Consider the following 23,839-nt stretch of genomic DNA (forward strand, 5'->3'; position numbering starts at 1 on the left):
TAATTATTTAGTGTTCAACCCCTCACACATAAAGATTTTCAAGAGAATTAGATGCTTTGGAGCAGCCACACATGAGCCTAAAGGTCACTATGCCCAATGCCAAATGTTGGCTAGTGGGGCATAATGTGGAACTAAATTCTCTGGATGAGCTGAGTGGTGTTTGAGTATCCAAAAACTAATCACCCTACACCAGTACCTGACCAGTGCCTGCTCAGAAGGTACCTTTTCTGCAGCAAATGTAGAAGAAAATCTCAAGTCTGCTCAAGAAATGCTGGGTTGAAAAAAACGTGGCTCATTTCAACAACCCATTGCTGGGTTACTGTATAGTGTAACACACACTGGGATAACTAACCTATTTTTACTATAAAACATCATTAAAAACTATTAAATGTATTTTTGTTGGTGTATGACTGTAAGGATTAGCCAAAGTTAGCTTTTTATAAGGAAATGGGGTTTTGGTCTTACTGATGGGTCGATATAAGCCCATTTAAATGCAATTTGTCAGTTTATAGCTAAAATTCTCGTAAATCTCTTGCACTGAATTCAGTGCACTCCATCTGAGCCCGGAGACAGCCCTCGTCAAATTCAAAATCTTTTTACACCTCGATTCCAAATAAGCCTTTCCAGAACACCTACTATTCGTTCATAATTATCGGGGAGGGGGAGTTTTTTTTTCACTTTTAGATTCCCACAGGTGCTGCTAATTATTCACGTTGATTTCTTCTGTCTGGGTTGGTTTTGTGAGACAGTCATTATTCCAGCCATTGGGCTACACAAAAACTATCCAAAATGTACCCAACACTCTGGAAATAACCCAAAAGGTTAAACCTATCAATTTGCTTTAAAAAATAACCCCAATTTAAATATGTGATATAAAGTATTTCCTTTAATTTACTTCAACAACAATTCTCACATGCATCTCTTGCCAAACCCACACAGTTCACTTCAATAAGGTTTCTAGGAAACATTTCAAAACAAAAAGTGTTTTTGTTGGTTTTAAGGAGGATATTAAAGGATGCATGTGTCTTCCTCTCCCTGGTTACCTCACATTCAAGCTGCCAGTGTTTCCACTCTCCTTATCCAAAAGAAGGGAACACACGCTGTGACTAGAGTGGGCTAAAACAAATACATTAACTATTTACATGTGAAATTTGTTTTTTAAAAATGTTAATTTACTCATGACTATTGGTTCTGTATTTCTGAATTGCATGCTGTCAAGATGACAGACAAAAGGGGGAACTTGTTTGAATATGCTTGTTTGAAAATTATGCACTATGTAGGCAGCACAGCTTAGTTTGCAGCACACACCATAACTTAGTATGTGTGCAAGAATGTGTGTGGGTTTGAGGGTGGATATGGTTACAGACCTTTTGACATCCTACCCTTTTAATCGGGACATTACGGATCAATTTTAATCTCTGATCCAATGTCTGGCCAGTAATTAGAGCTAAATGAAACCAAACTCTAACCAATTATATCTGTTATTGCTGCAATCTGTTACTGTCATGAGCAGACCACCAAGCACCATGTCGTCACTTTCATGCAAAATAAAAAACTTGTATCTTCAAAACTTTATAGAATAAAGCAAAAAACTTTTCAACTTTGTATGGAAGTCAAAAAGTAATTTTGGAACATTTCTTTTGGTCTTTTTATCTTGACATTCTGAAACAATGTGAAAAGACTGATTCAGATTCAAAATTCTGATTTTGTTAACTTATACACTCAAAATATAGTAACTGATTCAACTGATTCAGATTCAAACTTCAGGATATTAGGTTGTATTCTTTATTGTACATTTCTGAACTTTTGGATGACAAAAACAGTTATGTAACTAATTCAACAGTTATGCAATTGATTCAACAGTTATGTAACTGATTTAACTGATTCAGATTCAAACTTATATTAGGTTATACACTCGTTATTTTACTTTTCTGAACTTTTGGATGACAAAAATAGTTATGTAACTGATTCAACAGTAATGCACTGCTTTAATAGTTATGTACTGATTCAACAGTTATGTAACTGATTCAGCAATTATGTACTGATTCAACAGTTATGTAACTCAATTCAACTGATTCCGATTCAAAATTATGACAGGTTAGGATATACACTCGTTATTATACTTTTAGATTTGTAATTTTGGATGACAAAAACATGTATGATACAATTATACATGAAAGATTAGTTTAGTTCCTGATTCTGAAGACATTGTTAGAATTTCTTTCCTTTTCAAGTATAATTTATTGATGGTTTAATGCTTCAGAAATGTGTTAGCCACATGCCAACTGGTCATATAGGATGGGTTTATTTCTTACAAATTATCTTCGGTGTCACACAAAAACCTTGTTTGATTTTTGTTGTTTACAGAAATTTTCACACTGTAACCTTGTTAGCTGAGCTAATGTAGTTTCAAATGATCCTCTGAGGTTCCTGTGCACTCCAGTAAATTTCTGCTTTTCTGCAGGTCCCACTGGTTGTTTCTGCATTTGTCCAAGGCAACAATTACATTCACATCACCCTTACTTCATCATATTGGAATTATCCATAAACAACATCACTTGCTGTGTTATCTAGTTTAAATATTATTGCAGTATTTTACTGAATGGTTCATTCATTTAGTCATTGATGGTGTGGCTCTAAAATGTTTGTGTCTGTGTCTACCACTATCAACTAATGGGAAGCCTAAAGGAATGTCTTGCAGGCAGCGTTCATCGTTCATCCCTGATGTTGAAATTTGCATATTGCAGCAGTGTCATGAAAGGATATGTATGTTGTAATGGAGAGCAATTTTCCACGGAGCAAGCCCTTGTGATGGCTATTTGCATTACACAGGAAGCCTTTTTGTTCCCGAATTCACCTACAGTGTTCTCCATTACACTCGCTCGCTCTCTCACCAGACTCACTAGAACTATATTACCTATTGCATATGTGTTTGAGCCTATGAATACACAATAGTGCCTCAGAATAGAGTCATTTTGTTCTCCAAAAACATCCAAATGTAATGACTAGACAGATATATGCGTAGTCCTTGGATCACACAGTATACCCACAAGTACTTGGGTTAGCGACCATAGGTAAACAGTACAAAAAAGTAAAAAGGTAAAAAGTACATGCATCATACTGAGCTGACAGTGACATTCTATGGCACTTTTTCCATCTTGGGTGAAGTCAGAGTAAGATATTCATTTTATCAGCTAATGAAGTGACATGGCACGTCCTTGGTACAACAGAGGAGACAGTTTGTGAGAAAACTGGGAGAACATTAATTACTTGTCCGCTGGTGCGTTTAGAAATGTGTGTGTGTGTGTGTGTGTGTGTGTGTGTGTGTGTGTGTGTGCGTGTGTTTGTGTCTGACAGACAGACAACTGATCTAGACTATGTGTTCAATTTACAGCATCTTGAGGTTCAAAGCAAGGTCAAAGTCAAATCAGTTCCCCTGCAGTTTTCTATGATGTGTTGGTAAGTTACTACTGTTAATTTGTCAAATGGAGGGCATCTAAGTTTTGAGTGGTCAGTGGCCTGATGCGCTGCCACTTTGGCTCAGGGGCCATGAGTTCGAATCCCGAGCCACGTCGCTTTGTCATTAGTGGCCGGAGTTAGATAATGGTCTCTCCCACTTACTCTTAAAGCGATAGTGGCTGGTCATCTGTTAACTGGTGCGCCAGAGCTGGGCAAAAAGGTGATGTGGCATTGTATTAGAGGAGTCTCTAGGGGATATTTAAACAGTACCTTCCAAGTAACAGTTGTCACAAGGTAGCTTTACCTGGCCTTGTGTGCAAGCCAGAGGGGATGTAAAGTACAACCCTTGAGCTTGAGGAAGACATCTTAACACAAACCAAGTCACAAAGGAGAACCTATCCACTTCTAGTTGATACTGGATTGGAAACAGAAAAAAACATAAATTAGATGCAATAACAACAATCATAATGATAACATGTCTACTTAACAGAAAATGTATGTGTCTTAATATAATAACAAAATATTAATATAATATAATTCAATATAATTTGAACTAATATAATTAGACTTCTTTTAAACATTGCAATTAGACAATTACAGTTCTATTATTCTCTTTTTTTCAGTTTTGGTTGCAATGTTTGCAGTTAAAGCAACATTCAGCCCTTGAAACACAAAGGTTTCCTTGATTCCTAACACATTCAACGGTCCTAAGGCAGCATTATGCAAGAATTTGTATTTTTTGCTACAGTTGGAGAGCATAATTTTCTTTCACACCACTTTCATTAATACAAATCACAAGTTCCCCCTCATTGACAGCTGTACACATGCATTTGTTAGCATGCATCAACATCCAAGGTGAAAGAATAATGTGAGCAATATTACAAGATTTCACACAAATATGACTCAGCGATACACAGGTCTTGAGTGAGGTCTGGTGCAGTTTCACCAACGTTACATGCAGTAGCAACGTTCAGCCCAGCCTGATGCTGACAGAGACGCCAATCTCCCCATTAAAAGCTAAAAGTGTGATCTGCTGTGTGGTCTGTGGTGTCCCAGTTTGACCAAACTGTATGACTTTCTTTACAGATAATATTTACATAATGTTGATTCTCACTGCACTCACCTTACCCTTGCTGTACATTTGGCAATAGGGTGGTAGAGGACATTGCTAGAGTCCCTATTGATTAGATTATTGACCACTAAGTCTTTAGGACACAAGGGAGCAGAAGAAGTCCATGTCTTGAAGAAAACCTAATTACAAGGTGCTGTGACTCGAACCAAACCCGTATTGATTTCTCTCTCTCTCTCACTCTTTCTCTCTCTCTCTCTCTCTCTCTCTCTCTCTCTCTCTCTCATTCTCTCTCACTCACTATTTCTCTAATATAGAATTAAATGCATCAGGGTGAGAATTATATTGGTAATATTTAAAGTGTTCTAACCACCCAGTCCCAAAATACTGTACATCTAAGTCAGGAAGCATGAGCAAGGCTTTGATAATAAAGCCCCATTGTTTTCTCTTTTATTTTCCTCCATTGAAGAACATAAAAGCAGCCAGAGTGCAGTTGTCATTTTCCCAGAAGCTATTTCCTTCAGGTTGCTGTGGAGCTAGAGTCCTTCTTCAAAAATGGCACATTATAGTAGGTCTACCTGGGAAGCAGCGGACCCCAAGGCTTTTCTGACGCACTCACATGCCTCACTTATACGTCAGCAAGCGAATAACCGCACACACACAGACCATAGGTGTGGTTTTTATACCTGCTGTTTGCAGACACACACAAAATAGCAAGGGAACAACCCAACGTGTTTGCTGGTCAGTTGTCAGTAGTCATGCAGAACAGAAAGCTTTTTTGAGGATGAAAGTTGTCCAAGCACCAGAATTACAAACTCTTATTTATGCCCTGTTATAATTATGTGTTCACTACTTCTCACTGTTATAATTCTCCTTTCACTTATTTTTCCTCGTATGATTCTCCTTTCATTCATTTGTCTTGCTGTGATTCTCCTTTCACTACTCCTCCCTGTAGTGATTTTGCTTTTACTCCTCCTCCCTGTTATGATTCTCACTTTGGTTATATTTTTTCTAATGATTCACCTTGCACTTCTCCTGTTGTGATTCTTCTCCTGTTGTGATTCTCCCTTCACACCTTCCTCTTTTGTGAGTCTCATTTTAGACACTCTCCTCCTATGATTCTCCTTTTACTCCTCCTGCCTGTTATTATTCTCCTTCCACTACTCCTCCCTGTTGTGATTTTTCTGTCATTACTTCTCCAAGAACATCTACTGCATTTTGAAAATAAACAGAAAGTTTTAAAAGTGTTAATGCAGAGTCAATGTTCAGTTTTGTTTTTTTTGTACTCAGGGCATTATAGTATCTTTAAACTAAGAAGTTCAGTGTTAAACTTTCTGCCTTGTTATCTGTGTTAAATTTGGTTGCCTGGAAACATCTTTCCTCATTTTACTTTTCTTAACAATAAAATATCTGTCTCTCTACGCACAAGTGTGTTTACATATGTTTTCCGAGGAGCCTGCTGTGAAATCCATTATTTAAGGGGTTCTCCTGGTGCCGTCTTCATGCAGCTGAAAGCTATGAGGGCTGCTTTGATGTGCAAGGTCTTAGTGCCAGCAAAGCTGGAATCTGGCCAGTGCTGGACATATGGGATCGGAACCAGCCTGGGGAGGCAGATGCTTGGAGACTGAGATGTGAGGAATGAGCTGAGGTGCAGTGTAGGTACAAGTAAATATAGATGAGTTTCATCAACAGCATTCGCCCACCTTCATCAGAGTTTGTATGGATATTGTAATAGCAGCATCACTGCTGTCATGGAACAGACTCAGAAACCTTCCCCCATTAGAATTTAAGACAAAAGTGAAAACCAGTCTGTTATTACAATATGATACAGCTGAGGAATGATATGAGCCAGAGTTCACTGGAATCTCTTGAGGAATGGCCCCACTGAGCGCCTCTCCAGTTCTCACTTCATTACAGCTTCAAATGAGCTTGCTGGGGAGTCAGAGTAAACAAACTGTAAACAGCCAAACCAGACACCAACACTTTTGCGGCCTATGCAAATGGTCTTTTTTATCGTTATTAATCCTTATAAGATACAGGCCTCTCAAAAGATTTAGACAAAGTTGTGTAAATCTTTTGAGAGGCCTTTCTGATACTGTCTGCTTTGACTAAATCTTGTTATTTCATTCTGAAATGTGTTATTTAGTTAGGTTTAAAAAGAGTCCAGTCTCCATGCATTAAATTGAGTGAATTCAGGGATTATAATTAGTGCTGCAGTCTGTGCTTAACAAATCCTTTATATGAAATTCTGAATTGAATGATTGCATTAAACTGATGAAATATTACTTAAAAACATGGTGGGCATTATTTAAGAGGTTTTCCTGGTGCTGCTTGGTTATGGTGAACATAACCACATGCTGTTTGGCAATAATCCTTAGTGCAGACATGTGTGTCTCCCTGGAGCACATGTTCAGGTAACGTGTATATATCAAAGCTAGACCCACTAGCTGCAGTAAAGCCATCTGAAATCCTTTTAGCTGGATTAAAGTTCACATCTAGCCCATCCAAACCAAATCACAGCTTAAACTGTGCCAAAACAGGAAGAGCTGGAATTAAACCTTTAGTGTAGCTCATTTTTAAAGCTAGTGATAACGTGTCACTATTGTAGGCTACTGTCTGCGGTTGTAGACTGCAGGCTGTTTTTGTCATTTCAGATGACTAATTGTCTGTGTTGCTTGGCTTTAGCATGACTGTTTGGCAGTTGAATGTGTCCAGAATCAACAAAAGATTATGTACAGCAGTGATTCTTTAAAGTGCTTCAATAATCAGAGGATTAAACTCGCTATCCCTTGTCTAATCCCCGGTCATATCATATATTTTCCTTAATTAATATGAACACACTAGCTGCCCTTGACCAATTACCTGGAATAGACTTTTGTTAATGTATTTGCTGTCTGCTGGAAAGTTATATCAATGGTTTCATTTGCTTCTTACTATTGGACAAGTCCATGTTTGAGGTAAAAAGAAAACACTGTTGAAATTCACTCTCGGACTTGCTCATATGCAACAGAAGCTAGCACGTGCTGAATGCCACCTCTGGCAGTCAGCTCTGACCACCCAACCTTCTGAGTATGACAACTTAGCAGTTCCTGTAGATGCCCATTCATTATTCATAGACATTCCAGCATAATCTTCTCCAATATAGGCCCCATGCAGATGGAAAACACAATAATACTGATGTGCATCTAGCTGACTCTGGGCAAGTAGAAAATAGAAGTGTTGCCACAGTGCTGAACCATTCTTCAAGAGCACTCCCTCAGGGACCTGTTTATTAAGCACAAACATTTCACACAACTCCACCATCTCCTAATTGCACACTGTGGTTTTTCTTTCTTCGTTAACCACTTGACATGAGGGTACTAGGTATAGAAAAAGAGAAACTTTTACTGTACTACTCTACTGAGTGGACTAATTGCTCTATGGAAGTTTTCCAGACCACTACCCCTAATTGGTCTGCTTTGTGAGGTGCTGGAAAGGAAACAGATTAGCAAGGGAAACATAAGCTGTCAAACTATAGAAATGCTAAAGGTCAATATATTGGACAAACAATATTCTTGCCAAGGCCCAATGAACTGTAAAATTAGTGTTAAAATGTAAACTACATTTTCCAATTTGCATTTTTTATTTACCTTGGTGGTCATTTGGATTTTGATCTAAATATGAGTATCCAGAGAATATTGTTATATTGTATTTAATTCTTCCACTGTTCTAATATTTCTCTTTTTTTCCAACTGCCTCCTTTCACTTTTAATGCACTGGCTAAATTTGAGGGGAGAACTTGCCTCCAATCTCTCCAAGCAACATTACAGTAAATCAAGTGGCAGGTTCACAACTTTCTTCACAGCCACACAGTGTGCCTTTAATGCTGCACAGTAAAATATCACCTACAGAGTTAACCTCAATATAACATGTAAAATGTTGTATCTGTGTACCTTAGTAGTAAACCAGGGCCTCACTGTGAGGTAAAAGGTCTCTGTAAGATCATCACGGTCTTAAGACATACTTTAAGAATATTCATTGGAGTAGTTTGACCTATTAGTGTATAATAATAAGCCAATGTGTTGTATGTAAAAACACTTTTGACAAGGTAAATTCACTTGTTGGATTTTAAAGCACATACTAATATATCCACTTCCTAGGTAGTTTCTCCTGCACACACTTAAGGACAGACTCTAGGCGTATTCAAATATTTCCATTAGGTTTTTAACACTATGCCTTTTAACTCAAGCCTCTCTAAATGGTCTGCTTTGCATTTTGTTTCCCGCATAGAATCTCAGTCCTGGCCATAAGCAGCTACAATTGTAATAAATTTGACAAATGTTTAGGTATCTGGAAAGAGGACCACATTAAACATCAGCTCTCTGTAAACCAGAAAGGCAGTGTGAAGGGAAAAAATGAGACAAAAATAAATGAATATTCATGACAAAATCAGAGCAAGCAGAGAGTCCAATGAAATTAAGGATGCATGTCTCTTCTTTGAGGAACTAGATGGAGTTTTGGGAACAAGTGCATGTGCTAACCCTGCAGATGTCCTTGTGTTACATACAGTGTGAACACAAAGCACTGATGTTATTTACAGCTGGTTCCCTTAAAAGCTCACTTGAACAGAACAGAGTTCGGTTCATATAAAAAAAGAGCTGTGTGTGAAAACACCCTTAGTCAATCTTAAAATGAAGACTGCAGTTGTGCTCTGGGATGTGCAGGCATGGGAAATAACAAAGTACTACGACTTCATTACTAAATTATGATTGACTTTAATGAGTTGTTCCTGACTTTTCTTTTTTTCCTGACTTGGCATTTACTCATGACATTTCAGAAATAAAAACTTGTTTTCTTCTTATTAAATATCAAATTTCTCTCACTCTCTTCCTCCCTCCCTCTTTCTTTTCACGACAGTCACTTTCAACACCTTCCAGAAGTTGATTAAGTGCCAAATTAATTGGTGACAAGAGCTGAAAAGTGAATAAACCCATCACATATTTATTTAGGAACGTCGACACTCAGTTTGTGATTGGCTGTGTGTGAAAATGCAGGCCCAAAATCTTACAATAAAAAGCACAGAAGAGACAGGAGAGGTAAAGCAGTACTACATGCGACGATGAAGCGTTAACCTCTCCGCAAGGTGATACTGTCTTTGAAATGCCGCAACATAAATGATAATTCAATCAATAGTGGAGCAGCTGACAGTATTCCCTGTGCATGTCCTTACTTGATCAGATTAGATGTTAGATGTTCAACACAGAAAAACCCACATTCCTTTTTTTTCGTCATTTGAATAGTTTAGCTCTGCAGTGGCTGCAGTGGTGATCTATCTATTGTCCATCACTCTTTTCAAGGAAACTAAAAGAACTCTGTGAACGCAATGTAAAAACTGTGCTCCATGATTCAGCATTTCATGTAGACTACTGCACTGCAACACACAGGGCCTGAGTTTAAATCCCAGCAGAGCTTAATTGCTTTGGCCCCCACCCCACTGAACACACTCAGCTACACAGTGTCAGGAATGGGGGTGAGATCCACTTGCGTCCAATGCATTGCTGAGGGAGCACCATCACTTTAAGAGCTACACTGAATGCTTTGCAGACAAGGGTGTAACTTGGAATTGAGCACTGAGGGGCTACTTATCTTTATCTTTAGCACATGTACATCCATATAGTCAAATCTGCTCTTGTTAAATCATTTTCTACAGCACACACAGACCGAGCTTTACCATTACACTTTTAGTTATGTCCGGTATGTATTTGCATTAATAACTAAGATTTAATAAACAGCACTAAGAAATAAGATTTTTGTGACAGTTAGCTTAACATTAATATTTTGGGTTGTAACCCTTCAGTCCCCCTTATATATTATTACACCCATTATTGTATGGATATGCATAACAGTGTGGTACATGTTGGGGACTGAAAGCACATTTAACTTCTACACTGAGCATGAAGCTACAGTCAGTGAGCTGAAGATGCATAGAGGATCCTCTGGTTAGAAAAGTTGCAAAAGCTCACACCCATACACACACACACAACACATGACCCCTCAGCACTGTGGCAAAAATAATGAGTATGTCATCACCACACCTCACATAAAAATGAAAGAGCTTCTCTCTCACTAGTGATGTAAGGTGTTTCAACTTCAAGATCATAGTGCCCCCAAATGGCAGAGCATAGGAAAGCATCCCATTCTACATGACCTCACTGGTATTTCCCGCATGTTTGTGTGTAGAGAACCTACATTTTCCTTTAGATAGTCTTTAGATTCTTCTACTTTGAGCTGTTTAATTCATTATGCATGGTCCTGGTCAGTGATGGCTTGAATGAGATCAAGGGGGACGCAAGATCAAGAGTAAAGAAACAGCAAGAATCACAGCGTAGCCTCATGTACTCCTAGTTAGTTTATATAGAAGTGCTTAAACATTCCCTAGGTGTATCTGCATTACCACAGGTGAGCAGGTATAGATAAATAGCACAGCACTGCCATGAAATATGCTCTGAATAAGTTCAGAGTTGGCCTAGTAACAGCCTAAAGAAGGGAGTCTTAGCACCATGACGGCAGGTGTTTATGACGATGAGTTCCTTAGGGGGAAACACGTTTCACCACTGAAAGCCAACATTGCTAACATAGCAGCATATGTAGCACTGTAGTTTGGAGGTAGAGTGAGATTGAGCCCTTCCAGGCTTGGAAAGCAAAAAAAAAAAAAAAAAAAATGGATATAGGATATAGATCAGGTGAGAAGCAGAGTTACATATACTTTGAAGACTAGCAGTAGCACATGAAGAAAGACCAGCTGAAGTCGGAATGACCGCTTGGATGGGAACACAGGCAGCCGACGTTGAGGCTTGGAGTGGGCAGGATGTAAGTAGTTCAAAGTTTATTAAACAAGGCACAGCAAACACTAAGCAAAAAGTAAAGGCTACAGAAGCAAGGCAAAATGGCTGTGCAAGAACAAAGAACACTGTGCTGAGACAAGACCAGACAAAAGCATAGGGAAACATGGGTTATTGAGTTATTTATAGTGGAGACAGGACTGGAAACACCTGGGGAGGAGGGGTAGCTGAAATACACACAGGTGGGAAGAATGATTAAAAGGATGGGAAACAGGCCGTAAACACAGGCAGAGAAATGAAACTAAAACAAACAAGAGCAAATGGGCGACAGGCCAAGTGTAGGCACGGCAAGTGTAGAGAAAAAGTAGAAATGGACTAAGGAAGCCATGGTCCATTGCATCTCCTAGGCCCTTAGTAGATGTAGATTGTTACAGTACTAGAGGTAGGTTAGGATTACTAGGGTTAGGGTTAAGGTTGGAGTCAATGAATGCATTCAGCTACTTAAAGGACATATAGTGTAGCTTTACTACATTTTCTTGAGGGAAAACTAATATGCAGTTCTCTGTACAGATAATTCATGCACACCCGGAGTACTTCCTGTCTCCCAGATTTTTGTATTCTCCTTCTGTAACACCTCCTCTTCTTATTTGCTTATTATTTGCATCACGTGTGGTAAATATTAAAATATGCAGGGCAAAGTGTACTTCCCCTAGGACTAGGTTTGGAAACTAATTCCTTTAAGGCATATGAATTGTGATGCATTAGATGCCGTAATGCATTAGTTTTCATACATCATATCATTATGACCATGCACTTGTATCCCCAAAAGTGTTTACCAACAGAGCAGCTGAGAAAAAAAAAATCAGCAGGCACAGTTGAGGTTAACTGAGCATGCAAACTACTTGAACGCAGTGCGATCCGGTTTCAAATGTCTGATGCAAGCTACAAAACTGATTCTGCCAATAGTTTAGCAAACAAGGCAAATTGTGGAGACTCGGTCAGATAGGCTAAACAGTATATATATTTTTTTTTGCTCCAGGTCTTGCCTGTAATGCCAGAGCTTATATTCAGGTGGAAGTACTTATCACAGCCTTGTGTTTGCAGCTTAACTCTCGTTAGCATGGGCTGTCAAAACAACTCACATCACATTATTCAGGAGTCTACCACATTTCAATTCAACAGCCTGTGTGCTATAACTTTATACACACACATTGTTTTCCATGAATCAAATAAATAAGTGGACAAATCTAAATAAAAGCAAGAGAGTAGTAAAATAAAACAATGCATTAAAATGTATTCTTTTCGCATAACCATCTAGATTCTTTGTCTTGCATCAATTTTAAGGTCTAAAATCCTGACAAGGTTTATTTTTCCATTTTCAGTAGAAACTATTCACTATTCCTCATTTCCATTCCATACATAATACAAATGGCCTCATTTGCTTTGACTAAGAATGTGCTAAAGAGCTCAGAGCTCCTCTTGATGCTCCACTGCGCCAGCACAGTGTTATGCTGGGTTATGAAGACATAATGGGGAGGAGGTGAATGAATTATGATATGCTGTAACAACTGCAGGAATATGGCAGCCATGTTTATTAAAGCCCATGTGTTCTGCGTGTTTGCATATGCAGGGCTATTGCTGACACTGTGTGCTTCATGAACCGAATGCAGGCCTGCTGTCATTACAGGTGTGTCTTCTGTTTATTTGCTAAGGCTGTGTGTTTATAGTCATCATGCTCATTAAAAGCATCGTGCCTATACTCTCAATGGTTTGAGAGATGCCATGGAATTGAGAATAGAGATATGTGTAAAGAACCTGATAAAAGTTTAATGATTAAAGAACCTTTACAAATGGTTCAGTTTAAAGGTTCAAATCTCTATTACAATCATTATTACACTCAAAGAACAATTTAAATAACCTTACTATTTTTAAAAGTCTTAGCAACTATGATATTAAGGCATGGCCCCTTACAGCATATGGTACAATACATTGCCTATAATAGTGAAGAGAGGGCCAGTTAATAAGTGTGTGGGTGGGAAAGCAAGTGATGCAGAAACTAGTATCTGATTGGTCAGAGAATTCAGAATCATTTCAGCTTTCAGATTCCACAGAATTGGAGGTTCAGACTTTTACACTAGATGTCCAAATGTTTGTGGACACTCCTGAGTAGTGCATTCAGCTACATTAGGTTGCACCCATTGCTGACAACATCCTGACCTCACTAACACTCTTGCGGAGTGTGGAGTCAGTTACTCCAACAAAAGCAGAATAAACTCTTTTTTTTATCTTTGAAGAAATATTAAATGAGCAGGGGTGCCAATACATTGTCATTTTCATAATTATCAGTAAATGTTGACATCTGTAATATGTTTAAGGTGGGTTGGACCTGTAATCCAGAGGTGTGAACAAAATGAAAGGTTGTGGTCTTTATTAATGAATGATGCATCTTTTAGTGCCTGACGAACGTCATGCATCATCCACTGGGAAAATGAAATGACCTGTATTATAGCTAATGAAGGTTTTGTTGTACTTGAGCTAAACACTTGCACCGACGTGCTGCCCAGAAGATGCACTGGAGGAAAAGCCCCTTTAGCTTTAGATGGAATTAGATGATTCAGGAATCATGGTTTCTATTACAGCATTAGATTAAGGAGAATTATTAGGGTAGAGGAAAAGCCTTTTGATTAGTTGAGGTGCTCAACAAACGGATACCATGGAAATGAGCCTAGCCCCCAGGCAAAATATTGCTTTAATTTTATGGTCTTCCATTGGGGTGAATGATGTTCAAAATTGAGCTGTGATAAATAAATAATTGCTGAGACATTGTGTCTCCTTGATGCAGTCTCCGCACCTGCTCAGCAGTTTAATAATACATATTTCCTGTACCCCCCCCCCCTCTCTCTTTTGAAACTCCTTGCAATCAGCACTTTTTTATTTAAGTTGCTGGAGGCATATCTTTCTTCCTGAGCTGCTGCCAGAAAGAAATTGTCACTCTATTTTATCAAAATTTTGTAGTCCACAACTCTCTCTCACCAGTTCACATCCTTTTTTTTTACAGATTTTCTTTTTCTTTTTTCTTTTTATTTAGTTTTCCTAGCTTTTGCCGTCAGCTAAAGTGGTTGCTTCATATAAGAGCCAAATAGCAGCTAGCAGCATTGCGCTGTAGCTGATTACATCGATTCTGCTCTGAAGCAAGAAACAGTTTTGTGTTTATCATCACCAGCACATGCAGCCTTTTGTAATGGTGATGACAGACGATATTTCAGTGCTCTGAGCATCAGCACTCCGTGGTCTTGTTCTGTGAGTTTGTGCAGCCTACTGCTTTACATTTGGGCTGTTGCTTGCTCCTAGACATTTACCAGACAATGGCAGCACTTATGGTTGAGCAGGGAAGCTCTAGCAGGGTAACCTGGTTCTCTATGATCCAACTTTTTTTTCTGTTGGTTTTATATTTTGACTAAAAAGTTTGTTTGCCAGGACTAAGAAAGAGGTGGAAGCGAGACAGATAACACTAACACTAACCAGTCTGGACAGACATTGCAGGGCATAAATGTTGTCTTGACACAACTGCCTCAACTGAAACGATAGGTCCCCACCCTCTCTACTGCAGACACCCATTAACAGGTCAGGCAGGTGTCAGGTTTACCTGTGAAGAACTTTATAAAGGTGTTGGTTGAGATTTAAGCTGACATACCAGACGTCTGCAGGTGTCTATAGCTGAATCTTTTATTGTAAACAGTTAAGTAAGTACAAATTGATCTTTTTTACAAAAAGCATAAAGTTAAAGATTCTTTCATTTATTTTTGTTAAGCAAGAATCATCAGCTTTGCATATCATCAGCTCTGTAATGCCTAATTAATACGTACCATACATCATGATTCATCATGTATCAATGCAAAATGTCATCATGCTAATCATATCACAAGAATATCTTGTTGAGCGTGTACAAAATATGTTCAGTGCTTTGCATTTTACCTCTTTGAGAAAAAGGTGGTGTTTCTGTGGGGTGAAGAATACCCAAACGTCCTGGTGTTTTCATAGGTAGAAAGCTGCAAATGAATCCCTCCTCTGCACACATTTGAGGAATTAAAAGAGCACATAGGATCTAAATATTCTTTTAACATTAGGTTTGTTAAAAAGTGCATATAATGATAAGCTAAACATTGTTCATGTAAGCAGACATGGTATGTACAGGTACGTAATTTGACGGTTCTACTTTTACATTGCTCCATTTCATTGAGGTCAGCAGCTGCCTGTCTGAGCTCCCTCTTGTAAATGTCATGAGTAAACTACAACATTACACAAAGTTTGAAGTAGAAATCATCTTAAAAGGCTGTTCTGAATGCTGCTCTGCTTCTCTACATGAGGGCACTCATAAAAAAGACACTTCTTGGCTCCATCCTTATTCAGTATACAGACTATTCTTTCATTATTTACATTTTGTGTGTTTTTTGCAAATTATTAATTTAAACAGGTTTAAAACAATTTACATCAAAAAGGTTGGTTGATATGAATGCTGTAAGCCTGAGTTATCAAATGCTCTGCCGGTTTGCACAGCTTTGCATGTAGTTACTGATTAGTGTGTAATAAAAGTCAGGGAACATATAGGGGTTTAGGGGCTCAGTTGTAAATCATGTAAATCCAAAACACAATTTGAAACGACACGTGTTTAGGTGGAAAACTGTGTGTGAAATCCAAAATCTGAGTATGGGGGTGAGCTGGGTTTGATGGTAAAACCTCGATGATGTCACAGTGAGTAGGGAGGCTCATCTTCATTGTGGTGAACAGAGCACTTCTTAGGAGCTGTCAGTGGCTGATCGATTCACACACAGACGTGTTTCTGATGAAAGAGCATCGTTAACCACTTAGAAGAGAAGCTAAATCACAGTCTGAGACAGGCTCAGCTCGATTTTCTGCATTGAACGTTTTTAGTGTCTTTTACCATTGGTGGTCATGTTTGAGCAAGAAGACTGATTAGTAAAAGAAAAAAAGAGAAGAAATAGAGGAGAAAGCTCTTCAGTCTCTAAGCAGACAGAACCAAAGCCACTTCGCCATCCTCAAGCTGGAACAGATTTTTTTTTTTGTTCTCTTAAACAACATCTCCATTTAACTGTTCTTTCAAGTTCTTCCCAGTGCTTGTCGTGAATAAATTCTATTTAATTTGTGTATATGTATGTAAATTCTAGATGAATGTATGTCATTTATGGGGCAGAAAACATCTAAAAGCTCTTTGGAACCACAGTATGTATGGAGGACTCGGAAGAAACAAAAGAGGGCTTCATGGAGGAGATCCACAAAAATGTAAGGATGGCAAAAGAGTTCAGTAATAAAGCATAAAGTGTCATGGGATTGAATAAAGTGTGGGATTGAATACATCATGACCTGAAATGTGAAAATGCTCTACCATTAATCCTGAGATCTTTAGGAGACCAGCTCTGGCTCTTCACTCGGCTCAGATGATCTTGAGATGAATTGTTAATAATGCTCACCCCTCTTTTCTCACATGTAGACTATATAGTGGATTTTTTTAAGCATAGTGTGCACAATTTATTGCACAGCCCTACTTCCCACTATTGTCTCAGTCTCTGTCTTATTTATTTACACTTTCTAGTCTGCACTCTGTGTCTCGTCTGTACTGTCTGCATTGTGTTGTACTGTCTGTATGCACTTGTTCTGTGTTGCACTTGCCCCATGGTCCTGGAGGAACGTTGTTTCGTTTCACTGTGTACTCTGTATATAGGTGAAATGACAAAGCTTCTTAAATTGACTTGACATGACATCAGAATCTACATCTCTTCAATGTTCCAGTATACTGTGGATCAGCCCATTGTCCAGTGCTTCAGAAATTGCTTTCGAATGGATTTCAATTAGGAATTTCTCGATGGGACATTATTTCATATAAATTCCCATTAGGCTGTGTTTTCATCACACATTGTATATGTACTGCATGCAACGAACGACCTGGGTTAATATACGGACACCATGACGCCTACAGCTTCTCTGAAGACTTGGCGTTTTAACCAGGATTGAACCTTCAACCACCTTAGTCCACATTCTTCTTTCACTTTCGGTGATGGTTCTGTATCTATCAGCTTGTGCAGAAATGCATGTGTAAAGTGTATCCTTTAATTGTGGCTCAAAGTGCAAACAACACTTCAACTATAGTGTGAACTCAGGAGCTAATGCATGCACACTAATTCTCACATAATACTGCTTTAAGAGAAGACACACAATTATAGCCTGTTGGACACCAGAAAGACAGAAACGTATCCAGTAAAATAGTGGATTTTATTTAATTACATATTTGTACTGATATTTAAAAGGACAAAAGCAAGGGTTTCCTCCTGATACACCTCCCTTAAAAAATCAAGCTTTTGCAGTCACTTTCTGATGATAGATATCTGTAGGTCCCACAGTGACATTTAAGGATTGTTGGAGACTTCTTTATGCATCTTGTGTAATTCATTGGCGTTAATGACACACAACCTTTGGATTGTTGAATGTGGCCTGAATTTGTACTTAAACTAAAAAACTAAATTGCACTAGAATGAACTGTGAATGAACAGCAGATGAAGAGCAATTTAATTTTAAACTTAACTGAATGCAACACATTCCAAAGGCTGTGTGGTGTTAACAATATTTAGATGCCCCATTATAGTGAATTGTGGTGCTGTGTGTAATGCTACTGAATTTCACATACAAAAAAAATGAAATCAGGCATAGCATTACATCTGAAATATCACATTAGCCTGCCTGTCTGTTTATAGTTGAATTTCATTTAGAAACGGTCATATATTTTATATTCATTACATGGAAAGTGATATTTATTTTTTTTTATCAGCATGTCCTACAGTTAATGAAAATCAGAAATCCAGTCTCTCAAAATATTGGAATATTTAATATACAGTTTGAGTAACTGTAACTGTACTACTATTCAAACAGTATACATACTGTGTATATTTCATTTTACTTCTGCACACACAGCTAAAATTATGGCGAAGACTGCTGACTTGACAGTTGTTCAGAAGATGATGATCATTGGTACCCTCCACATGGGGGGTAAATGACTGAAGGTCACTGCTGAAAAGGCTGTTCACAGAGTGCTGTATCAAAGCATGGTGTGGAAAGGAAAAGTGTGGTAGCAAAAGGTACATGAGCCACAAGGATGACTGCAGCCTTGAGAGGATTATCAAGAAAAGTGATTCAAGAACCTGGACTGAGGCTGGTGACAGTGCATCAAGTGCATTCATTTATACTTGAAAAAGATAAAAAGATAAAATCCTGTTTTTTTTAATAATCAAAAAAGCTTCTGTGATTTTGCTTGAGACATGGAGACTATTATCAGTAATAATTTGACAATTATCAGCAAATTAATGTTATAAGCATGAAGTGGTTGGGGATGTATTTATTTATTTATATACAATGCCCTTTCATTGAACAATGGATTTGATGAGCTTTTACTGACATCTAGTGGCCATTTTTTGCAATAGAAATCTACTTTTAAAATTGCCATGTTTCAGCAGTTTCTAATTTAATATAATTAACTGTTTCATTTGCTTCTTAAAATCTCTTATCTACAGGACAAAGGCCAATGATGTTGAAAAGGCTTGAGTTGAGACTGTTGTGTAACAGTTTTTGGGGTTTTCAAAAAAGGCCTGTTTACAGCCATGTTTTGGTTAGGCCAGATTTGTGGTTTAAGTGACTTTGTAGTGTTCATGGTAGAGGTTCATAGTCTGTCATCTCCAAGTACCAAACTCCTAATTCAACTATTCAATTTCTGATTCAGTGAACTCAATATTCATGTATGCCAAGGAACATATGTTTTTCAATTCTAGGGCACCTATAACATTTATTTAGAGAATTTTAATGGAAATAATGGTTAGGATGCTTTACCTTTTAAAGATGATTCTTTACATACAAATTATAAGAAAAGTAGTCTGTCTAATGTTCTAAAAGATATGGTATGCTGATATTGTTTATTTGTACAACAAAAGATCTGAACAAAAGACCCCACCCGCATTTTGTTCATGAGCTTCTTTGAATCCAATTTTCATACAGCTAGATGTACAGCTGCTGATAGCGGAGTGCATACAGCAGTAAAATAAAGCTTATTTCACATGGTTAAATGGTGATCTGGTGGTCAGTACATTTAAATGTCTCCACACAGGTCAAAACACATTTCAAATTTGAATTCTTCTACAGAGTGCAGAACCAATGTAATGAAGACATAACCAAAGTAGGGTGTCTTGTGAACTTACACAGCTGCACATTATTTTGAGAATGTGCTTCTTAACTGTATGATGGCTATTTGGTGAAATTGGTTATTTGCTGTAATACATCTTATTACGAACAACCTACCCCAAATCAGATTCAAAACCCCCCATTCCTCTGTGATAATATAATTCTAAACATACCATGGCCATAAGGACCACGAGAAATTGTCATAACTATCTAGATGATCAATTCCATCATTATTTCCTTATCCCTGCTCTTTGGGACCCAGAGCATAATTTTTGCTATTACTTTCCCCAACACACCTGATCCTACTCTGGAAGGGCTTGATAATGAGGAGGGATCAGAAGTGTTATAGCAGGAAATAGCCAAAACGATGTAGTGCTGTGGGTCCTCAGGAGCATGATTAAGAAGCACAGCACATATTTCATGGAATTTACTTACATTCTGGTGGTTAATTACAAAGAAGTGCTGCACACTGATGTGATGACCTGAGGTTTATCCTGCAAACTCAGCAGGTCCAGGCTATACACACAAAGCCTAGTTGCCAACTTAACCACCACTGCAGCGACCACTAGTGTTTTGCGTGGTATACAATACAACAATCTCCCCCCTTATTTAACAGCCATGAAATATATAAGTATAATTTTATTATTAGTGAGTATTACTAAACAATTCAACATCAACAATACTACGACTACTAATAATAAAAATAATGTCATTTCGAGGGGGGGTGTTAAAACTAGTGTACATTCCTCTGGCATAAAGTAGTTGGAACAAACCAAACAATGTGATAGTTTATGTTAAATTTTTTTATGTCCATATTTGTACTGATATTTAAAAGTACAAAAGCAAGGGTTTCCTCCTGATACACCTCCTTTAAAAAAATCAAGCTTTTGCAGTCACTTTCTCACGATAGATATCTGTAGGTCCCACAGTGACATTTAAGGATTGTTGGAGACTTCTTTATGCATCTTGTGTAATTCGTTGGCGTTAATGACACACAACAAAAGATTTTCATAGCATTTGAAACATATTATGAACAGCAGCTAGATGTCAGTAATGACAGTTAGATGATGGAATGAATGTAATACTGCATTTTATATATTTTAAATATAGCTTTATCCACTTTACATAAAACAATAAAATCAACTAAGAATGGTGCAAGTGGGACTAATCATTCCACATTTGAATTTTGGACATATGTTTCCTGGACTGTATTTTAAGTTCTTTCGCATTTGAATTATGCATTGTATATAAATCAGATGAAGTGCAATTTCATTTTAAACTTAACTGAATGCAATACATTACAAAGGCATTTAGATGCACCATTGTAGTGGATTGTGGTGCTGTGTGTAATGCTACTGAATTTAGCCAATTTAGCTCTAAATTGCTGTCAGTGGATGGTGGTCTGTCCATTCAAGCTTTATGGGACTGCCATTACTTACAGTCTACTCACTGGCAGTCTACTCATGGCAGGCACAAAAAATGTAGCCTATTGGACAACTATCCTTCACTGACAGTTTGAGTCTCTCTTTGTAGAATTAAAGCAGAAGCGGCAGAAGATTAGAAGAGGAAGAAGGCCAGTCATGGTCATTCTGAGAGCACTTGCCTTTAGAAACTGGAGGAGGACGTAGCAGCAAACTCACAAGCTTGTATAAGGCCAGGGCCGGTCTGGTCATGAGTAATTGTCTTACCTTGTCAAAGCTGTTTGACAAAATGTTGGTGTGGCACATTGCATAACTACCTGCCAGTGAACTACACCATGCAGGAGGCTGGGCTTTGATTCCTGGTCTGGCTGACTATGCTTACACCAATAAGCCCTTGGGCAAGACGCTACATTTTACACCTTTGTAATATGAGTAACCATATAATCCAAATCTGCCAAATACAATGAATGTTACGGAACCCAAGTGCAGAGAGGAAGGCCTGTAAGAACAGGCCTTAATGTGTGAGGCATAGTGTATGTATGTGTGGTTAATGTGACTATGGGTGCTTTTGTGTACTTGTGGGAGAAGTTTGAACCAGCAACCCTGGCAATGGAGGTCCAACACCTTGCCACTGTGCCACCAGCAAGCACAGGCAATGTGCACCAAAATGGAGAGGGAACTAACTGAAGTATCTCTTAAAACAAAAGGAACTGAGGTTCAATGCTTTATTTAAACTCTTAAGCTGTACTCTCTTCAGCTTCTTTCTTTTGCATCCCTGTTATCTTGTTTTGCAACTTTTTTGTTTTCTTCTTTCAAGACTTTTCTCCTTTCTTTTCAGCTTACGTTCTTTCATCTTTTCAAACATCTCGCTTTCTTTCACTGCTTTGTATCATACCAGTCACCCCTCTACAAAGGTGTGACAAAGAAGTGCTGTTTGTCACATCCTTAAATGCTGTGACCTCCAGGTGCGTCTGGTTTGCACTGATTACCCCTATGATCTCTGGGGATTGGCGTTCCTTTGGGTAACCGTGCCCCGCCGCTGTCGCCCTCTGCTGGTAGGTGGCAGCAGACACTGACCCCTTACAGAATGTGCCTCAACAGACCAGGTATCCTTTCTCAGTGTGGCACATAATGGCAAAGTTGGTGACAAATTTATTGCACCAAGACAACTGAACAAGAAATGAGCACAATTTAGCCACGTCAGTTGGAAGCGGGGCCCGCAGAATGGCAGCAAGGTGTTCTTCATCTGGCTGAATGCCCTGTGCTGTGATTGTCCCTTGAAGTGGAAGCTAGTTCATTTAAATCACTTTAACTTGTTCAGCTGTAAACAAGCTTTCTGGAGATGCTGCAGCACAATTCAGAGAGCACTCATGCTCAACAGACATGGGGTCCCATATCAAAATGTAATTTAAGTAATTGGCCACATTTCTGAATTTAAGTCATAATTTTCTAAAAAGCTGTCATTGCTGAGGGCAGTCTGTATTGCAAGCAGGGCAGCAAAATCTGTGAGTCATGAAGGCCATCAGGTCCTGGCTACCTGGAAACAGCAGGACTTGATGATATGCAATCTGCAGGTTGATCTTTGTGGCCTCTCTCAGTTCTGCAAACAGCTCGTCCATGTGTGGCAGTAGATGGCTGTCCACTATAATGGCTTTATTAGGTTCTCTGAGATCCACACACTTGCAGGAGGCACCTGTTTACTGAGTTACAACAACTGGAAAAATCCAGGGTGAAGCATCTAGGTGCTTCAGCTCAGCAGAGACCTTTGCACTGATAGAAGCAAGCAGCACAGTTTTTGGCTAACAGGCAAAGTGGCTTCTAAAAGCTTCACTTTATGGACAAAGTCTTTTCCACAGCCCACAGATCTTGATGGAGGAGATGAAGTGGAAATGTACATGACAGAAGCTGACCTCTGGCAGCTCAGAAAGGGGAGTAGGAAGCAGAACATGTTCAATGTAAAGACTCCAGCCTTTTATGGGATTCATGCCCAGTAAGGATGGGAGACAATCACTACTGCAGACAGTCGCAGGTACACAACCCAGCATTTGGAACCAGAGCATGGGAGTATGTTACAAGTCAGGACGTAGGTGGCTGCCGAAGACCAGCGTTGAAGTTGATTGTGTAGATGGACTTTGGATGATATCCACTATTATCCCCCATTAATTCCACTCTTGCAGCAGCAGTGGGTGTCTGAACAGTCACAGGGTAGAGGATTTTATTTGATGCTGTCGAATCATTCAAGTAAAAATGGTGTACTTAGGCAGCTGAATTTCTCATTAGTTTGTCGAGCGACTTTGCACAAGCAGCAGGGCAGTTCTAAGCATTTGCCAGATTTGGCCCAAAGTTGTAACAGGACAGAGCTGAGGAGGCAGGTGAGGAGTTTATGGAGGGGACTGACATGATGGAAGAGTCTGCCACTCTCAGTTTTGTCCACACAGCTTGCATGAAGAATGAACGTTCCCCATCCATTGACTTTGTTGAAATGCTAGTGGCCTTGATCTGAGTTGTCAGTTTTAGACAAGGTAAACAAAAAAAACCCACAAATACGATTCTTTAAACAGGCTTTGTTAGAGGCTTTGTTTGGGAATTGCACACACTTTCTAAAAGCAATCCTTATCCCTAATGTTACCACATTTACTGTAGAGTGGTTTCGCAACCTCTTTTTGCCCTGCTTTCACTGTTACTGCTGAATCCTGGATTTGAAAGTCCAAATCCAGCTCCTCCTGTTCCCTTATTTTCTGTGGGTATTTTTAAGGAAATTCTTAAAGATCTAGCAGAATATGTTTAACAGACAGGTTTTTTTTTGCATTGTTTTAAAACTGATATAT

The sequence above is a fragment of the Salminus brasiliensis genome, chromosome 8 (assembly GCF_030463535.1).
Source record: "Salminus brasiliensis chromosome 8, fSalBra1.hap2, whole genome shotgun sequence".
NCBI classification, from domain to species: domain Eukaryota; kingdom Metazoa; phylum Chordata; class Actinopteri; order Characiformes; family Bryconidae; genus Salminus; species Salminus brasiliensis.